This window comes from Onychostoma macrolepis, chromosome 07, assembly GCF_012432095.1.
Source record: "Onychostoma macrolepis isolate SWU-2019 chromosome 07, ASM1243209v1, whole genome shotgun sequence".
NCBI classification, from domain to species: Eukaryota; Metazoa; Chordata; class Actinopteri; order Cypriniformes; family Cyprinidae; genus Onychostoma; species Onychostoma macrolepis.
Window position 1 is genome coordinate 29,486,386 of NC_081161.1, and position 20,592 is coordinate 29,506,977.

General features: G+C 37.1%; 1 protein-coding gene across 5 annotated transcripts in view; it reads right to left on the bottom strand.

Annotated features, from left to right (window-relative positions):
* The window catches only part of fshb (follicle stimulating hormone subunit beta), a 69,309-nt gene that overhangs the window by 37,193 nt on the left and 11,524 nt on the right, over nt 1-20,592 (bottom strand). For 3 of the 5 annotated variants that reach the window (XR_009271975.1, XR_009271973.1, XR_009271974.1), the window contains one exon: nt 17,836-20,592. This exon is cut by the window's right edge. The exons of the other annotated variants lie outside the window; for them this stretch is intronic. The gene's annotated coding sequence lies outside the window, so the exon portion shown is untranslated. Of the gene's footprint in view, nt 1-17,835 lie in introns of those variants that run through there. 5 annotated transcript variants of the gene reach the window in all.

Consider the following 20,592-nt stretch of genomic DNA (forward strand, 5'->3'; position numbering starts at 1 on the left):
TAAAGTGTCGTAATGGACAGAGTTACCTGTGTAACGCTTGGCTGCTCACCCTTGTCTCCACACAGTAACGAAACCGCAGGAGAACATTGCTGACTGGAAGAGATCTCTTTCAATTACCAGGATCACCTTACTTCTAGTGTCCGTTCTACAGTAATGTATGCAGCTACAGGTCACTAACACAAAAACAGGCAATCGCACGTCAGAAATATGAATCTAATATCAGATCATTTTGGTAATCACAGGTGGACCTCTGTGTATTTCCGCTTCGATGAGAGGTGTGTTGGTGTGTGTTGGGTCAGCTTTTGTGCCTCCTAACAAGCATGCAGAGTGAGAAATGCGCTCGGTGAGTCTGTGTTCTTACGATGAACAATCCAGACGGCAGGAAAGTGTATAGAATCATCTCCTCAAAGAAGTAAATAAATAACCAGATGTTCCTCTATTCATGTGAATTTTGGATGGGCTTGCCCTTTCTTTCTGCATGATGCTTTGGTTTTGAAAACTTGCATCCTGATTGACGATGTATTTGTGTTATTTATTTATTACTGTTTTTTTTTTTGTTGTTGTTTTTTTTTTTTTGTATATTGGAGACCCTGTCTCATTTCTTTCTTTCGTTCTTTCTTTCTTTCTTTTTCCGGGGTTAATTCATCAATCTTCTGGATTTTTCTACATGCATATCATTTTGTAGGCAGCAATATGAGATGTGATGGAAATGAAATTATGTGCAATGTTGAAAATTAAAAAAACAAAACATAATATATTAAATAAAAACAAAGAAGGCCATTTTTTATCTTTCCTCTGTGTGTGTGCATTTTTGAATGAATGGTTTTGGTAATCTAACTCTTCATTATGTTAGCAGTCATCCTGCTCCACTTCTGAGACTCAAATCTCCATTTGTGTGCATGACAGTTGATGTAGCACGAGTCTAACAAGTCCCTCGTCATGTGTTCGTGCCGTCTTTGACTAAGGCCTGTGACCGAGGACAGAGTTTTGCCATTATGGGACATTTTCTGCTGCAAGGGCCCACAGACTTGTTTTTGACACCTGATCCTCCAGTCAGTCATGTACGGCAGCGTTTAAATATTTAACATGGAAGCTGCATGGAGCAATTACTAGCCTCTTGGATTTGCTCCAGACGCAGTAGCTGAACTCCCACTGAAGACAATGTGCCCGAGCTCACACCCTGCAAACAAAATATGCATCCAGGGGTCACACGCATACGCTCAAATGCGGCGATGTAAACACAATAACACTTGAATGCTGATGTGGTCCTTCCTCTTTTACGCACATTCGCTTGTCCACACCAGTGCACCAAAATAAATGAGGTGTTAATTAGTCCCAGTCTTATCTGCCGCCATTGTTTGACTTCAGGGAAAAGTCACCAGTGGCTGGAGGACGAGAGTCAACAGGTACTAGGGTACAGGTGACCTTTCTACTTTAATTATAGATTGTCCCGCTCTCTGTGGGCTTCTTTATTTACTGTAAACTGCAGAAGCTGACATGGAAAGAGACAGATTTGTCTTTGTGTGTTTGCATTCCCCCTTGAAGGTCAGTGCCTGTGGACTCTGGGCTACGGTCACAGGGTGTAAATCAGCGCTGGGTGCTGATATTTATAGACGAGCGCCCATCATTGCTGTCTGTAAAACGGGGGTGAACTTGCCAGAGGACCCTGAAACAATCTGTGAGGTCTTCCCGTCTTCGCTTCCACTCCAGCTCGCAAACACTCGGCGTCTGCTTCGGCACACTTACGTAACGCTTCCGACGTGGAATGTCAGCTGTCACATTCGCATTAGCTGTGTCCGAGCATGTTTGTTACCATTGGCCGGAACAGTCAGGGTGCATGCGCTCATTTATGGCGACTGGCTCGCCAATGAGCTAGTCCCGTTTGGTCTGAGGAGAGCAATACTTTATGCATCACCCATACGCAAGGTCATTGAATGAAACAGGCCATGAATGTCCTTCTTGCTGGCTTTGAGTTGGGGCTTGTGGCTGTCTTCCAGGAATAGTCCACATCACTCAAAGGTGTAACATTAAACCTGACACAGGACAATAGCCAAGCACATGGTGGGCATTCTGAAGCGTTCACACTACCAGGGAACATGGCAGTAAGCGGCTAGCCTTATGCCTAACACTGCTGGAAACATAATGCCTGGCTTGTTACTGTCCCTAGAAATTCTACACCGTTTTACACTCCAACAGTTTCCTTTAACCTGACTCTCTCTGCGCCGTACCCTTGGCCCCTCTCTCTTTTCACTCTAATCCCCCCATTTTAGGTTCCCCCAACTCATCCTCAGATAATGTCCAATCTCTCTCTTGCTATGCTATTGTGCCCTCTTCCTCATCACGAGTCTGTACCCTAATTACCAGCTCTTTTCCCAGGGCCTCTTCAGACGGCGTTTGATTCTCAACCAATTAAAGCAATCAAGTGATAATCAAAATTTTAATTTGCCCAAAAATGATTGCCGGTCATGGGCCGAGGAAGATTTAGGCAAATTATTTCCCCCTTTGGACAGCAATTGAGGAAGAGATCAATTGCGTTTTTACATCATTTATGAGATACGTGTGTAATAAATGACATATGGTCTGTGATCAGTACTTATACTCAACTGTTAAATGATCATCGTGATGCTTGTCTTTTAATTGGAAAGCTTTGAATCTTTCTTTTTGACAGGTTGAGTTCAAAGGTCACGGCTTCCTTGTTACTTTATGGTGTAATGTCAAGTTCAATGTTTGATAACGTGTTGACGTCAGGCTTGTGTGCCAGTCAGAACTGAATTGACAATGCAAATTCCCATCCTGTTCATTTCATTTAAAAAACAGGATTCAGAATTTCAATCTGAAGTAGAAACTAGTAGAAACTAATTTCAACTAGAAGTTTATCAAGGTAAACTTAGTTTTTAAGTTTTTATTTTAAAGGTTTATAGGTGGCATGGCAACATTTTCATTGGCGTGAAAAGATGGATGGATGAACAGATAAGAATTATTTTTTTAATTTTAATTTATTGTTAGGCAATTTCATAAACAACAACAAACTTTTATTTTATTTTATTTTATTTTTTATTTTATGGAACGGAACGGAACGGAACAGAACGGAATGGACCAGTGCAGAGGCACTCTCAGAATGCATTACATGCGAGGAATCTTTTAGAATTACAATTCAGTAAACAATTCCTCTTCCTGACATTTCAATTCAACTTCCTCTGGGGTGTGGCCAATTCAGTTGAATTCCAACTCATGAGGCAAACTTTGACTTATGTTGATGGATGATAGCAATCAAACTGAGTTACTTCTCAGTAAGGCGTACAAAGGGCTGACAACATCACTTCACCCTTAAATGTGCTGTAACTACATCCTGTAATATTTGCAGAGAGAAAATCTGCTGTCTTGGCAACAGAAGCCTCTTTTGAAATGGGTCCCTTCGGCAGCTATGAATATATGTTAGACCAGTCTGGTAGCTCTGCAGGACTATGTGAAACAAAGAGAGCGAGATAAGAGAGCAGGAGAGGTGCACAGAGTGAAAAAAGACTCAAATAAATGAGTAGGACAATGGATGACAGAGCAGAATAACAGTCGAGGGACAGTTCCACGGGAATGAGAGGAAGAGATAAAATTGTGAACGAGTGCAGAGGAAAAAAATGTATGAACAAGAATAGGAGCATGACAGAGTGAATGGAAGTAATGCTCTGGCAGAGAGAGAGAAGACTGTTGATGCAGAAACGATTGAATTGTAAAAGAACAGAACACATAAGACCGCACGTACTCAGCCATCCATGACATACACACACACACACACACACACCGCCACGGGCACGCGGCACATCCTCAGCCGCTCTGTGCAATTACTGACATCATTCTCAGCTCTGAGAACTCCATACATGGGACTCATCTTAACCCACCCATAATACCAAACCAGCCTCCGAGAGATAGGGAAATGAGGACCAGAGAGCGTGATTCTATATGACACTTGTGCCCTCGCGGCCAGCGTGAGGCCTTGAAGAAGCTAGTGGGCTGTAGCTTGGAGCTAAGGCTAAGTGACACGGGTAGAGGAGGACGGAGGAGGGCTTTTTGGTTGGGAGAAATGGAGGTTGGAACACAAGAGCATGGCACAGACAGTTTGTGACACGAGAGGCGGGCGCTGTCTTCGATGCACTGGCGGTGAAATGCACCCGCATGAGGTGTGAAGGGAAATTTCTATTTGTTGTCATGGAAACTGCCAGTGTGAATTGTCTGGAGCAAAAATACAAGTGGAGGAGAGGAGAGGAGACGAGATGGAATGAGAGAAGAGAAGAGTAGAGAAGAGAAGAGAAGAGAAAAGTCACATGGTAGATCTATTAAGGGGAGACTCTTTCTTTCATTGAGATTGTAAGATTTTTTTCCTTTTAGAAAAGAATGTACCTTAGGGCTGAGGTGCACTCTTTCACTATCAAATATAAACTGTTATTGCAAAAAACTTCCTCTTTTGCTCACAGCCAAAGCTTTCAAACAGCCACTACAAACATGAATAATTGGATTTGTCGAGTTTCTGAAGTTGATATGAAATATTACTCATGTCTAGCTGCAGATATTCATATAGGCCGTATATTCCGAGGCGTTCTTCTTCTCACAGCGGAATAGGTGTCGGGTTACATTTATTCCGATTGTGAGCGACTGAATGGTACATTCATGCCTCTGAATAGCACACGAACATAGTCGTGCAGAAGCGCTGTGCTTAAGCGGCTCTATCTCAGAGGATTTAGACTAGGGGGGTGGGACGTATATTTCCAATGAGCGTTCGGCAGAGTGATATATAAGGGTGTCAGGCATTGTCAATCATCTACAATGGATATTTCCATTCGCCTGCTCAACCTTTCGGAGCACACAATGCGCCAGGTTCTTTTGGAAATGCCTCTGACTGACGCACAAACGCATCACGGACACATGCGCGCACACACTTTCAAAGGCTTCTGCCACTCATCGGGGGCCTGGGCTGAACCTGAGCAGCAGGAGTCGGCCTGATATTTTCTGCTGTGACACCCCTGACCTGCCAGTGCCCTCATCGTCCTAGGTGGCCACGCATATGTGTATTCATGTGTGTGTGCGTGAGACTGGGGATTAGAGTTACAAATTAAATTTCAGACCGAATGGGAATGAACGCCACTCTACACAGCTCAATGACTGTTTAGAAGTAACCTTAAAATAATGTGACAGAATTCCCAAATCATGTTGGTCGGCCATAACAGTGGCAGCTTGTTGGCTATAACAGCAGATCTCAAACCTTTCGCCTAAATGTTAAAAATATTTAATACCTAATATTAGATATTTATATCATCCAAATACATTACATATTAATTCAGATATGTACATATTAACATAATATTGTGTGTGTGTGTGTGTGTGTATAGCTTATAAAATAATGTTTTTTTGAGTTTTTGAATACTTTTTTTTTTTTTTTACCTTTTTGAAATAAAATGCTTAAAAATGCGGAGGATCTCTATCAAAAGTAATCTTTATACATTAATTTGATTTAGTATATTAATATATTATAATTAAATTCATTAAAACACATTATAATTATTAATTAAATTTTGCACATTAATATAATTATATAAATAACAATGAATGAAAAAGTATCATTGTACTGTTTTTCTGTTTTGAAGTAAAATATAATGCTTTTTGAAATAAAATGCTTCAAATAAAATGCAGTGGATTTTTACCAGAGTACTCTTTATATTAAATTATATATATTAAAAAATATTCATTTATACAGATAAAGAATAAATTATAACTTGTTTTGAGCGAACATTATATAAAAAGTTTTCGATTAATAGCACAAAACAGGCATTACAACCATTCGCGGTCTTGCCTTACTTAAATGCACTCCAAGTCAATTTAAAATAAATGTGGATAAAAATGTTCTCATTTAAAAACATAGATATCAAATTCAAGTCTTGTTTACAGCCATGCTAAGTTGAGCAGTGGTCATGTGATGACTTTCATGCATTGTAAAAACATCTTCACATGTACAGTACACTTGCATGATTAACGATGGGCTGACATTTATGAGAGCTGCAGCATAAACATTTCGTGTTGAAGGGGGTCAGCTTTGGATTCGGATTTCAACAAGGAATGTTCGGAGGAGGTTGGGATAATGCATGGGGGTGATGTGGAGAAAATGGGAATTTTTGCAAGTGCTCTGTTTTGATCCTACAGTGAGTCACTAGCTGATTTCAATGAGGACAGAAGAGTGTGTGGTAATTTGGGATGAAATAGCAATGAAGCGACAGAGACTGCATGCAGAGAACATCTCTTGGAGAGGCTGCAAAAGCAAGTGACGTGAGGGTTTTATGCAGGCGTGTGGTTTGATTGACAGGACAGTTTAAGGATTATCTGAATAAGTGTCATAGTTTCCTATTGAAGCTATGCCATGTTGAGATTTGCCCCGTGTTGAGACGTGCTGCGGTGCTCATTTTTAGAATTCCTCTTTAGCATTTATGGTGCATATAACTGCAGCATTCAGTGATGAAGTGTGTTGCATAACAGAGGTTCCTAAACTATTTTATGTTAGGACCTACTGTACCTAGAGAGGTAATGAATCTTAAAGCCCACCAAAAACTTCTCAGAGTGAAATATGAGAATAGATGCATTTGTTCTCTTATAGTTCACTTTTTGAATTTTTCCTTATCATATTAGTAAATTAGGTATGCCTATTTTTCAATTTCATTGAATAAGGGTTATGATAAGCTATAAAAGATACAGATAAAGATAGAATATATGGGCCATTCTACAGAATTGGTGTAAACTGCTGTCCCACAAGCAAAAAAACATATTTAAAAAGCATTTAAGTATTCAAATCTTAGATGTTTACTAAGATCATTCTATTATCTATTGAAACCCACAATAATATTTAAAATATTAGTGAGCTTAACATATAAAAAAAAAAATCATAATTTATTGGGTACTTTCAATTGGGAGGTGGCTGTCCCGAACCCTAACCCCTACATTTGTGTAGTTACTACCGAAACATGGGATGTTTTGTCAAAAATAAAGTATAATGAATGATCAACTAAGATGTTATGATGGTTTTTGGTTCAATGTATATTCAAACTAATGAATCCTTAACTTTAAAATCAGTATGATTAACTTTTTGCCTTTTACAAAGAAAAATTGGATTCAAAATAAAACAAATCTCATAAATTACACTTGAAATATTGTTAAAAATGTAATTGTTATTGATTTACCTATAAAAATATATTTACGCTGTAGATGTAAGCAAAACCTTAATAGTTCAATATGACCCTTCTAATTAAATTGTTCCTACTGTGTTTCGGTAGTGACAAATTTGGGGAGAGCATAAATATTCCAAAACTTTCTGAAAATACAATATGAGAATTGACTGCACAATTACTAGAAATGTGAACCTTGGATATCAGACACATTTTTTTTCTCCAATTCTGTAGAATGGCCCATATATATATTCGTCAGAAGGATTTGTCAGATTCAAACCGGTAACTTATGAGTCTTTTTGAATGATTAATTAAAAGAACTATCTCATAAGTGTCATTTGTTTGTGAATTGGACTAGACTGGTTGTGCTGTATGTTTATCTTTAGAATGTGAGAAGTGCAGCTGAAAAGCGGTTCATGAAACACTGATCAGTCTTGTCAGAAATGTTCAAATACAAGTTATGCCCGCCAAAAAAAAATTGTTAATTGAATTTCAGAGGATGTTCGCATTTCTGGCAAGGCATGAACACATTCTCAAACTTTCCACTCTGATAGTCTGAAAAACACTACCCAAAGGTGTAACTTTGGACGTATTGTCCTGCGTTTTGTTGCATGTCTAGTGCAAATCTAATTTTGGAGTGTGCAGGTAAGTGGTACGCAGTGTAGTGTTCAGCTGAGCTATGTTGAACTGTGTTACACTGTGCCGTCTTAGCTTAAGCTGGTCTGAGGGAGCTGTCAGTCAGCCCTGTATATGGCTGAGCAGCTCACAGGCATGGGGCATATCATTCAGCCTCACAGAGAGAGTAAGGGAGAGAGAAGAGAGAGAGAGAAAGAAAGAGGGACACTAACAGTTTCCTGTGGGAGCAGAGCAGTTCACTTCCAGCCTCACACTGTTAGAATACCAATTCATTCATCAAAGACTCAAACCGCACACACACACACACACACACACACACACACACACACACACACACACACACTACAAGACTCTTTCATTTTGCCATGTACAAAGTTATTTCAATGACACAGACTATATATGTTACCTTTTCTTTTGCCCCCAAACAATGAGTCAAGTCACAAATGAATTTCTCATGGATGCTTAATTTGACAGACTGCAAAGACAAGCTCATTTTGGCCCCCTGAACCAAGAAGTCCTTGGTAAAAATGGCCCGCCTTTTTAAAGATCTTGCATCTTTTCCTCCTTTTTCATGGACAGAAATAGAATAGAATGGCTTGGGGGGAAACGAAAGGCATCCTCCTGTTGGAATACCGCGCAGGCTCCGCCTGTAAGCTTGGGCTTTGCATAAAATGAGCATTGATAAATTTAGCAGACTTACGTAACCATTCCTTCCTCAAATTCAAACTGATGAGGCAGGGAAAGATATTTATTTCATTCTACAGAGCTTCTATGCTAATGAATAGTGGAGAGGCTTTGAATGTGTCACACTGTGCTGGCTAAGTGACAGGCGGAGAGGGGCTGGGATTGGACTTGGCTAAGCTCAGATCCACATGCTGTCTCTGTGATGAACAGGACTACCTGCGGAGGGTCTGCCGCTTGGCCGTGGAACGCTCACAGAAATAAATAAATAAATTCACATAAAAAGCTCATAAATGCTGGGTTGAGATCTGCATTCACTGTTTTGGCTACAAACATTTTGCCTCAGTTGAAGTGCTGAGTTCTAACTCCATCTGGAATACTTGAGTGTGAAAGCCATTCAGCGACGTGCAAGGTAACACGCGGCGCACACACTAAAATGCCGCCTGAACATCTGTTTATTGTCTCGCATTTGCAGAGATTTGGAAACGAGCGTTCTAACATCCTAATTCTAGGGAATGGCTGGTTAAAAATGCTCTGACACTAGCGACTCCTCGGGTGAAGCGAGAAGAGCACGGTGAGGCTAGATCAGAGGAACTCGCTCTCCATCTTCGCCACAGCTACATCTATTTCTTATTGGCATCGTGCCTAAAAATGTTTACAAGCCATCACTGCCGTAAATCCCTCTAAAACATCCATCCTGTGGCTACTCACCCAGAGCTGCTCTAGGGTCTACTTATCTTATGAATGTGTACAAGGTGTGTATGCATAACTCACCCTCTCTGCTGCCGTCACTCCCAGGAACATAATATGTGATCTTAATGTGCTCTTCACCTATTCTGTCAGACTGCCTGCGATGCCTCGTATATCTAGAATTTAGGAATGTAAGAACAGTTGACTTGTGGTGATAAAGTGCGCCTGTGTTATCATGAGCCAGAGGAATAATAACTGTAATAGATTGCACAGCAGCCCTGCTTTTAATGCATTATAAAATATAGGGAAATAAAGTGATTTTAGCCCAGCAAGAATGCAGTCTGGCACTTACTAACTTGATAAATGTACAAATCAGCTAATTACAGAGAACAAATAAACCAGCAAGTTAAGCAAAATGCCATCTATATATATTAAAAATATAGAATAGAACTGTTTTTGATACAAAAACCTAATTACAATAATAAATACTATAATACTATACTATAATACAGCTTCAGTCGCTTAAGTGAATTTGCACATGTTGTTTTCCTGTAGTTTTAATGGTCTTAGTCAGAGATGGCAAAAGTACACACATCCTTTACTCAAGTAGACGTACAGATACTCATGTTTAAAAATACTTTGGTAAAAGTAGAAGCACTGGCTACACATTTTTAAAGTAAAAGAAGTTAAAGTAAAGAAGTATTGGTTATGACATTTACTTAAGTAAAAAGTACCCATTACTACTACCTGTTTTAGTGTCATGCTGGTGAGGTCCAGTTACGTTATATTGACACATTAATACAATATAACTTACATTTAATATTTTGTTAGCTAGTGAATGTATCATGGCTGAACAACCACCATGTAGAACAGGGCAGGACTGGGACAAAAATTCAGGCAAGGAAATCTCACAATTTTTATCAAATCTCAGTTTTCTTGTACCTGTCAATTTTCCCATAACGAACAGAACTGTCTCCACCTTGTTGCAAAACAACCACCTCATTGTATTCTGTTTGCAATAACATAACTTTTTTTAGTTCAATTTAAAGTATCACATTATGACCATGTGTTATTGTTCTATCTAATAATGACTTAAATCTATAGATTTAGCGAAACTATACTTTTAAAATGGCCTAAATGTCAAAATGAGTACAATAATAATTACATCATGACAATATATTTAAAGAAAAATCCTAATACCGTACATGTTATTGCATTATCATGAGTCATATTTTTCTCTTACCAAATATAACCATGGTTTATTACAGTAAAAGTATAGTAACCATGTTTTTTTTTTTTTGGCAGATTGATTACAATCTGTTTTAATTTACAACCATAGTTTTACTACACATTTCATGGTTAGACTATGGTTAGTGTAGCAAAACCATGGTTAATTTGTGGTCACCATGGTTTAACTATAATCATGGTTTTTGGTTTGAAATTTTTGTAAGGGTTGTGTTGTTATCTGTTCTTGCTCCCTCTCCTCTAAATGTATTATAAAACGATGTTTTATAACATTTGTTTGCTAAATTACTACTGTAACTTTACAGTAGATAATAATGATGTCCTTTATCATACAGTATTTTGAGTGATGATAGTAATTTAATTTAGTTTAGTTTACAGTAGGCTATTAATCATCTGGCTGCTACTGCTAAGAGTTGCTAGCAGTTTAATTCTTAACTAAGTAAACAAACACAAAACTACAGCCTATTTACAAATGAAACTGACCTGCATTTGAAGTCATGAACAGGTCAGTAGTTTTTCCTCTCTGATCCACTCCATTCTCGAGTCTTTTGCATTGATTACTCTGATAGAATTCGATAGAAACCTTTTGGCGGAGACGCGGAGCGCGAGCCGAATCGCGTTGCCAGTCAAGACTAACCGATTCATGATTTATTATAGATTTGTTATCGAATGGTGATCCACCAAAACTAAAGTAACGAGCCTGGTTTGAAAATGTAAGAAATAGAAAGTACAGATATTTGTGTAAAAATGTAAGGAGTAAAAGTAAAAAGTACCGAGAAAAATAAATAGTGAAGTAAAGTACTGATACCAGAAAAATCTACTTAAGTACAGTAACGAAGTATTTGTACTTCGTTACTTTCCATCTCTGGTCTTAGTGTGACGCTTTTTGTCATCCTACTGTGTTTGTTTGATTCAGAAGAGCGGCAGCAACTAAGAAAAGTCAATGTTCATCTGACACTTCAAATCGAGGCATGGCAAACCCAAGGTCACAGTGTCTGACCCTTATAGGGCAGGGAATAAGGAAACTACTGTAGAAGCAGATAAGACCAAAATAAATTCAGATAAAGATAAAGGCATGAATAGCACTATGGATACTGTATTTGATGCAAAATGTTTTATTACACTGCAAAGTAACAGCAGGATGGAAAATGAAAACAGGAAAGACCTGTAAGTAGAATAAAGACTGCCTGCTGTATGTAAAAAAAAAACCAAAACAACAACAAAAAATAATAAATAAATAAATATATATATATATATATATATATATATATATATATATATATTAAAAAACATTTTTGTTTTTCACACTAAGTGTAGTTCAAATCTATTAACACATACTGACATATCACTCGAGACTTACTGACATAAAAAATATGACACTTTATTTGGAGTATTTGTGCACAATGCACATTTCTTATTAAGCTTAAAATGTGTTTTAATACCACTATTGATGAGGATTGTATGATCTTTAAATAATATTGGTCTTTAAATGCAAGATATTTAATAGTTAATAGTTCCAATCAAATATAATTCAGTATATCTTTGCTTTCGCACAATTAAAGTGCATTAAAAATACAATTATTAAAAATGATTTGTTCCCATTTTTGTTTAGTATACCAAAAATACAATTGCAAGGTATTTTTTATTAAGCACATAAATATGTAAATGTGTTTGTAATATACTTAGCATGAAATTAATGCTAAACATTTTAGTATATTTATTTTTCACTGGGGTTTACTTTATTGTATAGTATTGTATAATACTATAATGTATTCATAATATTATCTTTATATGAGTTTTTTGTTGACCTCTATTTTGTTGCTTTATTTTTGTTTAAATGATTTTCATTTGAAACAAAACAGAGCCCAAATGACCAGGTTATAAGCAAAGACTGCTAAACTCCAAGCACTCATTTAAAAATAAAGGAGAATTTGATATCTGCCACTTGAGAAGTCACTGTAATCGCTTCTAAGACTCTGCTAAGTGTTTCACAGGGCAGCAATCATGAACCGGAATGACTGTACACGGCTACGATCATTCAATCTGTCTTCGGTCTCACAGACACTCTCTTGCTTTAGTGTGAAACGGCTTCATGATTCAGTAGCAGCTTGAGACTGCTACTTGACGCCAGTCACCAAGACTGTAAACTCGGCAGGGCTGAACAAGACGGAGAGGCCCTGCAAGCTTTGGCACAGGAGGCAGATGGAGAGTTGTCTCGTACTCAGTGGTCTTTCCTCAGGAGGCTGCCAGAACAACACAAAGATGCCAACGGCTTCACCACGGACACTAAAACAGAAGTTTCACCATCATAACACACATGAGAATACCACAACCAGCTGTGCATTTCACATTCTGCATTCATATAGGGCCGAGCCACGAGTCTCTGTGGTTTGCAAAGGCTGCATTTATTTGATATAAATAAATTAAAATAAGGAATATTTTGAAATAGTATAATATATATATATATATATATATATATATATATATATATATATATATATATATATATATAATTTGTTTCTAGTTTAATAGATTTTTAAAATGCAATTTATTCCTGTCACGCAAAATCTGAATTTTCAGCAGCATTAATCCTTCAGAAATCATTCTTATATGCTGATTTGGTGCTAAAGAAACATTTTATTATTGTTTTCTATTTTGAAAATAATACTGTGTAGCAGTGCGAAAAAATAGTATCAAGGTTATTACAGTTTTTATAGTTAAAACTAAGAACTAAAGCCATAAAAAATGTTACTTGAAATAAAACAAAATTTACCTGAAATAAAATAAAAAAGAACCCTTAACTTATTTTATTTCAGCAACTTGATGTACAAAAAACTAATAAAAGGCCGAAACAACGAAATTACTAAAACTTATAGTGAAAACAGTACAATATAAAAATAAAACTAATTCAAAATATTAATGAAAACTATAATAGTATCTCAGTCATACTAAGTTATCACTGCTTAGTATTACTTTAACGAAAAGAAATGTGGAATAATGTTATGTCCGGTGATTTCCAGGAGATGAGTAAACAGGGAGTGGTGTCCTGACATTGTACTGGGTGGCAAAGGACAGACTCACACATGCTGCAAACAGATGGCACATTTGTCCTTAGAGATGCTTCTCACATTTTTATCATTAACCCATATTAACAAAATAAATTGTATGCAGCAGCTTTTTTGTTTTAATAGAGGGTTTTACGCTTTGGCCATGGCTGGTGTCTCCTCTGGATGATGTTACGCTGTCATTGCATCACATCTGGGCAAAATTGATCTGATCGGCCTACAGTGAATCATAAAAGGGTAACTTCTGAATGTCGAAATACTCTCTTCAATGTCTTGACTTTCAAATATAATGCTTGTCATTTAGTGTAGTTGGCTTCACTTTGGCCATCTTGGCTCAGTCAAAAACAGCTCTAATTGTATTGTAAAATCATGTAATGCCCAAAAAGCTTCAAGTTTACAATTCACTTGCCCTTTCCAGAAAACTGCCAATGCTTCTGCTCTTCGTGATAAACTGATCCCCCATCAGTCGTCTAAATCAAAGCACATCCAAATCCAGGCCACATCCCAGCCAGCATCTGAGTAAAAGCCAGCATCCTAGTCTTACCCACTTCAGACCTGCAGTGACATAGGTATCCAGCTTGGCCTTTCTCGTTCATCACCTCATCTCTGAGTGGAACACAGATTCAAATCTAATAAAGGTCTTATCAAAGGTTAGTTCACTCGAAAATGAAAACTGTCTTTTTTTTTACTAACCGAAAAAAGAAAAAGTTTAGTCCATATGACTCAACCACACAATTCTACCTCTTGCAAAGTCACTATGCTATGATTAAAATGATAATCCGTAAGATTAAAATCATAACGATAATAATGAAGAAGAAAAATGTTTATAACAAGATTATTATCTTATTATTCTGTTTGATTTTAATAAGACCAAATCAAAACATTAGAATGATTTCTGAAGGATCGTGTAACACTGAAGACTGAAGTAATGATTGCTGAAAATTCAGTTTTACCATCACATAAAATAAATTACATTTAAATGAATAATATTTCACAATATTACTGTTTTTACTGTTTGTAGTTTGTTGGTGAAAATGAGACTTATTGACTCCAATCCTTTAAATAATAGTGTAAATATTATAATTTAAAAATGATTAAATATTATTCATTGGCATTCATTTAAATATGACAATTTGTGTTGTGTCAGTTTGACATCACTGATGTCTAAAAGTCCCATGTCTGAATAATACATTTATCTGACCTCTCTGTATGGACCTATTCCACATTATTCTTTTGTTTTGTTTTGTTTTTTTGTAATATTTTGGCATTGTTCTGCACAGATAGTCAGAGCCAGGAATCCTTCACTCCCTGCAGCCACCTGCCAAAGCACATGAGTGCCACGGCAACGGTTTCATAACGACACAGTCATCAGTGAGATGTGGATGAGTTTGTGGGCGATGAACTCTTTGGCCGACTCTAAATAATGACATATAGCAGAGGTGTATTCTGACCTTCTCCCGTATCGCTCTGTGAAGATGAATACACCTGTGCTGATTTATAATTCAGAAAAACTTCCAGAATGAACATGAAGCAAAGAATATGTTCTTTGTTCTCATACAGTGGTGGCCAAAAGTATTAGAACACTAGTATTTTCACCAGATAAAAATTTCTATCTTTTTCTGTAGTGTGTCAGTAGGAGATATCAGTTTACATTTCCAAATATTCATTTTGCCATTAGTTGTAATAATCCAATGAGATTTTTGTTTGCACAAGGAGTCTGCTCCACACAGAGATCTGATCTGATCATCATCCAGTCTGTCTGGAATGACATGAAGAAACAGAACAAACTGAGACAGACTAAATCCAGAAGAACTGTGGCAACGTCTCCAAGACGCTTCAAGAAACCCACCTGCAAAGCTACAGTACTGTTAAACGTTTTAGGCACTTGTGTAAAAATGCTGTAAAATGAGGATGCTGTCAAAAATAATGTCATAAATAGATTTTCTTTATCAATGAACTTCTATTAACTAAATTAAATCAACATTTAGTGTGACCATCCTTTGCGTTTAAAGCAGCTTTTGCCCTAGGTGCACTTGCGCATAGTTTTTCAGGCAGCTTTGCAGGTAGCATCTTGGAGACATTGCCACAGTTCTACTGGATTTAGTCCTAGCTTCTTTTTGTTTCAGAAGGTAATGAGCTTGCTGCTCAATATTCAAATACTTGGCTAATGCTTGCTGTAACCCTTCACCTCCCCCAGCTCCACCTGTATAGTTCTGCAACAGGCTGATTTTATATTCATATATGTTATATGTGCAGCAGCAGTATTTCTTACATGCTTGTGGATGTATTGGCAGGAACAAGTCTCTGTACATGCTCTACCACAGCAGCAGCAGCGTAGCAGATCTATTCCATCAGGACCAAACATTAACACTGTCATGTACATAACCATTATAGAAATATAGATATGTCATTATATATATATATATATATATATATATATATATATATATATATATATATATATATATATATATATATGTGTAAGATGCTGTTGTATGACCCACATAATGTAATGCATCATAGTAGGTTTTATTTCTTGAAGAAAGTGTTATCCAGCCTGGAGAAGGTTTTGTCAGTACAGCAGCCCTCTAATGTGTATCGGGTACTCTTTTACTGGTCCACTTCACTTTGTTTAAATGACCGGGTCGCTCTTCCTCTCTGTTGAGCTCCCAGTAGTCCGTTGCAGGTTAGGTTAAGCCTTAGGCAGCACTTAGCTTGGTTGTATTCATGTCTGATATTCAAGTGGTTCAAAGCAGCAGCAGAGACATGATCTAACCAATCTGATTAAGAGAAAGGGCTCTAGCGCATGTGTCTCATATTTGCTAGGTTCAAAAATTGTGTGTTTATCTTACATTTTAGCCAGCAAAATCTAGCTAGCTTAATCTTATGCAATTATCATAGACATTGCTTGGATATTGGGTAAATGTTTTTGCCAGCGTTCGAGGAGCGTGTGTGCACTTTGGGATCCCTCCCACAACGTTGGCTCCTCAAGAGCAGTCAAACGCCCACCACAGACCTATCTCTTTATCGCTCCCTCGCGTTCAAGTTAGCACCGACTTATGCACAGGATCGCTGTGTTGATCACTTGATAAATATTGTGAATTCAAAGGCAAAGCTTCTAGCCTGTTTAAAGAGCAGGTTCATTCGGTCTATTGCAAATTATCTCTGTTGCAGCCATGCACATTATCCATATTACAACCTCGCTCTGCAACTACAGGCTCTGAAAGCTGCCAATGAAACACCGTAAAGAGCCACTGAGTCACTTCAGCTGAACACCAATTCTTCAGTGAGCATACAAACGCACATATGAGTCATCATTTTCCAGCCAATATGTGGCATGACATCACAGTTTTCATACAGCCCTCCAAAGTGTGCTGAATAAATTAATCCGCAGTTGTTCGGCTGAGAATAAACAGCTCTTTGGGAGATGTTAAATGACCGCATTTAAAATAGTGGAATGAAAATGACATTGTTTCAGTTCTCATCAGAAGAGCTGTTGTGTATCATCTGTTTATCATTGTAGTTTGCACTAAATGTTTTATATATTGGCCAGTAAAGCATGGCACTAGCAAATGGGTTTGATTTTCAGGGAATGCATGAACTGATAAAAAGTAAGTCTCCTTGGATAAAAGCGTCTGTTAAATGCATAAATACATCTAAAAACTATTAAGGTGGAATATCACAAAATAAGTATATATATATATATATATATATATATATATATAAAAGAAGTATCTTGCGCTCACCAAGGGTGCATGCATTTGATCAAAAACACATTAATATTGTGAAATATTATTACAATTTAAAATAATTGTTTTCTGTTTTAATATATTATAAAATGTTTTTTTTTTCCTGTGATGGCAAAGATGAATTTTCAGCATCATTACTCCAGTCTTCAGTGCCACATGATTCTTCAAAAATCATTCTAACATGTTAATTTGGTGCTCAAGAGGCATTTATTATTATCAACAATGTTAAAAACAGTAAAAAAATAAAATAAAATAAATAATAATATTTTAATGGACACTTTATTTATTTAAAATATCGTGAAAAACTTAATAAATGTCTCTATATAGGCCGCTATATATATATATATATATATATATATATATATATATATATATATATATATATATATATATATATATATATATATATATATATATATATAAGCACTACCACTTTGATTTGCTTACAATAATACAACCAAAACTAAGATGAAGTCTGTGCCTAGTACCATTATAAATGAAATAATTTACTGATTTAGAGAAAAGAAAAGACACTCAGATATATAGAATGATAGAGATGTACTGAGTAATTAAAAATTGTGATTAAAGTATATAAAATCAAGAAATTAATGTTAGAAAAACAGTTAAAAAGAATATAAGAGGTCAAAAGGACAATGCCAGCATGATGGATGTCGTTCATTTCTTTGGTTACCTCAAGAGGTCAAACGTGTCAGACAGGCAGCTTGTCCTGTGTAAGCAGATGGTTCTTGGCCAGCATAAGCTGCAATGTGGACCAGATTATTGCCAAAGATCTGGCTAGACGAGACTATCACACGTAACCTTTCAATGACGCAAGTAAATATTTTTTGTATTAATACCTCTCTGTGGTGCTGAATAATTAGTTTGGCTTGGACTCATTTTTTCTCTGGTTCCAATAAGGACCAGATGTGTTCTCCTTTTCCTCTGTGAATGTGTGTTGTTAAGAGCAGTGATGACTGAGGATCATGCTCGATTGCTAGGCTTTAGTAAGGTGCAGAATCTCTGTAAATGTTTCCTGGCTAGTTTCCTAGCTGCCATATCCTTGCTGAGTTCGCCCAGTTGTTGCATACAGTAAATGCCAAGAAAGGCCTGCATTCACAGAGAATTGTGGGAAAATCACAACCTTCTTCTGAGGTTAAACTCACTAACCAATATACAGTTTAAAACATTTTGCTAGTGCATGATGTTGAGTATAATTAATGGCAGTAATAACATTTTTTATAAAAAAGGAGATGACTTGATGTTTAGCTTCATAAATCAACAGAACAAGTACATTTGGTTTTTATAAATCTGCAATGATACCTCAGGCTGTAATATTCACTGTACTTTTCAGTTGAGGTCAAAAAGTAGAGTTGCCAAGAACAACTTTCTGAGCTTTTCTAGACGTCTGGACTTATCTTAAAGCTCGCTTTCACTTGACTGAAGAACGTAATCCTTGACTTAGACAGATTTTAATGAATTTAGTCAATAATCAGCATTAATTCCAGCGATACATTCTGCTGATAAGAGGTTTAGAGCTGAAACTCTGTTGATTGAATCTCAGGTTGAATCTCGCTGCGGGTTCACAGACTGAGCTTAAGCTCATCAAAATGGACTCTCTCGCTTTCTATCGTCCTTAATTCTTTCATTTCTGAAGTCTGGCTCTCAGACTAAATTGTCTCCCTAAACTGCTTCACGTGGCATAAGAGTGGGCTTTTGAAAGACATGGAATAATAGCATCAGGTTTTCCGAAATCCAAAAGTGTTTGACAACAACAGCCTGTTGTTTTGTTCACAGTGAGCCCTTATGTCACCTGGCTGTAGGCCTGGAGGATATTGTGTGAGTTTTGGCTCTTTGGTATGCTGTGGTAGTCTGTCATGTGATGCCAAAAATAGATAGAGCTTCCCTCAGTGGACTGGGAAAAAAAAAATTATGGCCCGGTGCAAATCCCTCCAGAGCTAGTGTTTTCTAGGAGAGGATAAAAGAGTCAGGGCAACCGGGCTCGACTCCATTCAGCGGAAGGGTTGCCCTTATAGATTCATCACAAATGTGCTCTTCTGTGGGTATGCATTCAACACTCACACTTTCAAACTGATTTGAGACTAGGAAATGATGAAACAAATGACAGCAAGAAAATGTTAAGAATGCTTTTGGGCTGGTCTATGATAAATAAAATGTCAACACACCTTTTTGGCACATTCTTTTCTCTCATGTATAGGAAAACTGGAAATTCAGCATTTTTACGTGTTCATTTGTCTATAATATGAATAACAGGTTGCTTAGAGGTAACAGGTTGCAACCAACCTTTAAAAGAAACAGCACCATTTCAACATGGTTGCAATACAGAGTTGGGGTCATTAAAAAAAATAAAAATAAAAATAAAATTTAAATTAAAAAGGTTAGTGTTGTCTGTTGGTGTTCAGAAAAATTACTCTCCAAAAGGGGGTTTTCAGAGAAACAACAGAGGAATCATTTTGGCATCCCCTTTCAGTGAACAGTTCTTTTTCTTAGTGTGAAGAACACACGAATGATCTATTTTTCACTTATTTCACTATAAAGAAAAGTTTAGTTCCATAGAATCATGAATGCCAATACAGAAGAAGAATTTTTAAGAGCGTACAATTTGCTGTCATCTCTTTATTGTCGAAGTCTTTATTTATGGACATGGTACAAGGGATCCAAAAAGCATCTGTTTTCTTGAACGACCCAATAAATTCCAGTCTATTCTTTGGACATTTTGTCTTCATTGTACAAAAGGTAGTGGACATATATATAAATACTCTTTCTGAACAAGAACACCTGATCAGCTGCAACAGGCAATTTCATTGTGCAGACGAAACCGGCGAATCTATATAAATTGACTGATTTAAAAATACTTGTGCCCTTGCAGAATAACCTGTACGTTGCTCATTTTTCAACTAGCCCGATCAAAATGCCGTAACTAGAAAAGTGGCAGAATTTTCCCACACCCTTGCAAGTGCTTCTGTTCTCCCCTTAAAGACCGACACACCCCGGCCTAAACCAAGCAAACAATTTGTAAAAGAACTGAGTCATCAAAAGCAAGTTGTCAAGGGTTTGGAGGAGAAAAAGAGAATAAGAGAATGGTTAAAGAAAAATAGAGAGAAAAGAGGCACAGAGGGGAGAAAGTGAGAGGAACAAAACAAACAAACAAAAAAATCAACCAAATCAAGAAATAAACAAACTCCTGCTCTGGCCTGCATCCATGCGGAAATCTCTGCATGATTATCTCAAAGTGACTCATTTTCCGTACTCTGCATGCAGATGATGTCATTGGTATATTTGGGGTACAAACAGAGACCATACGTGCAT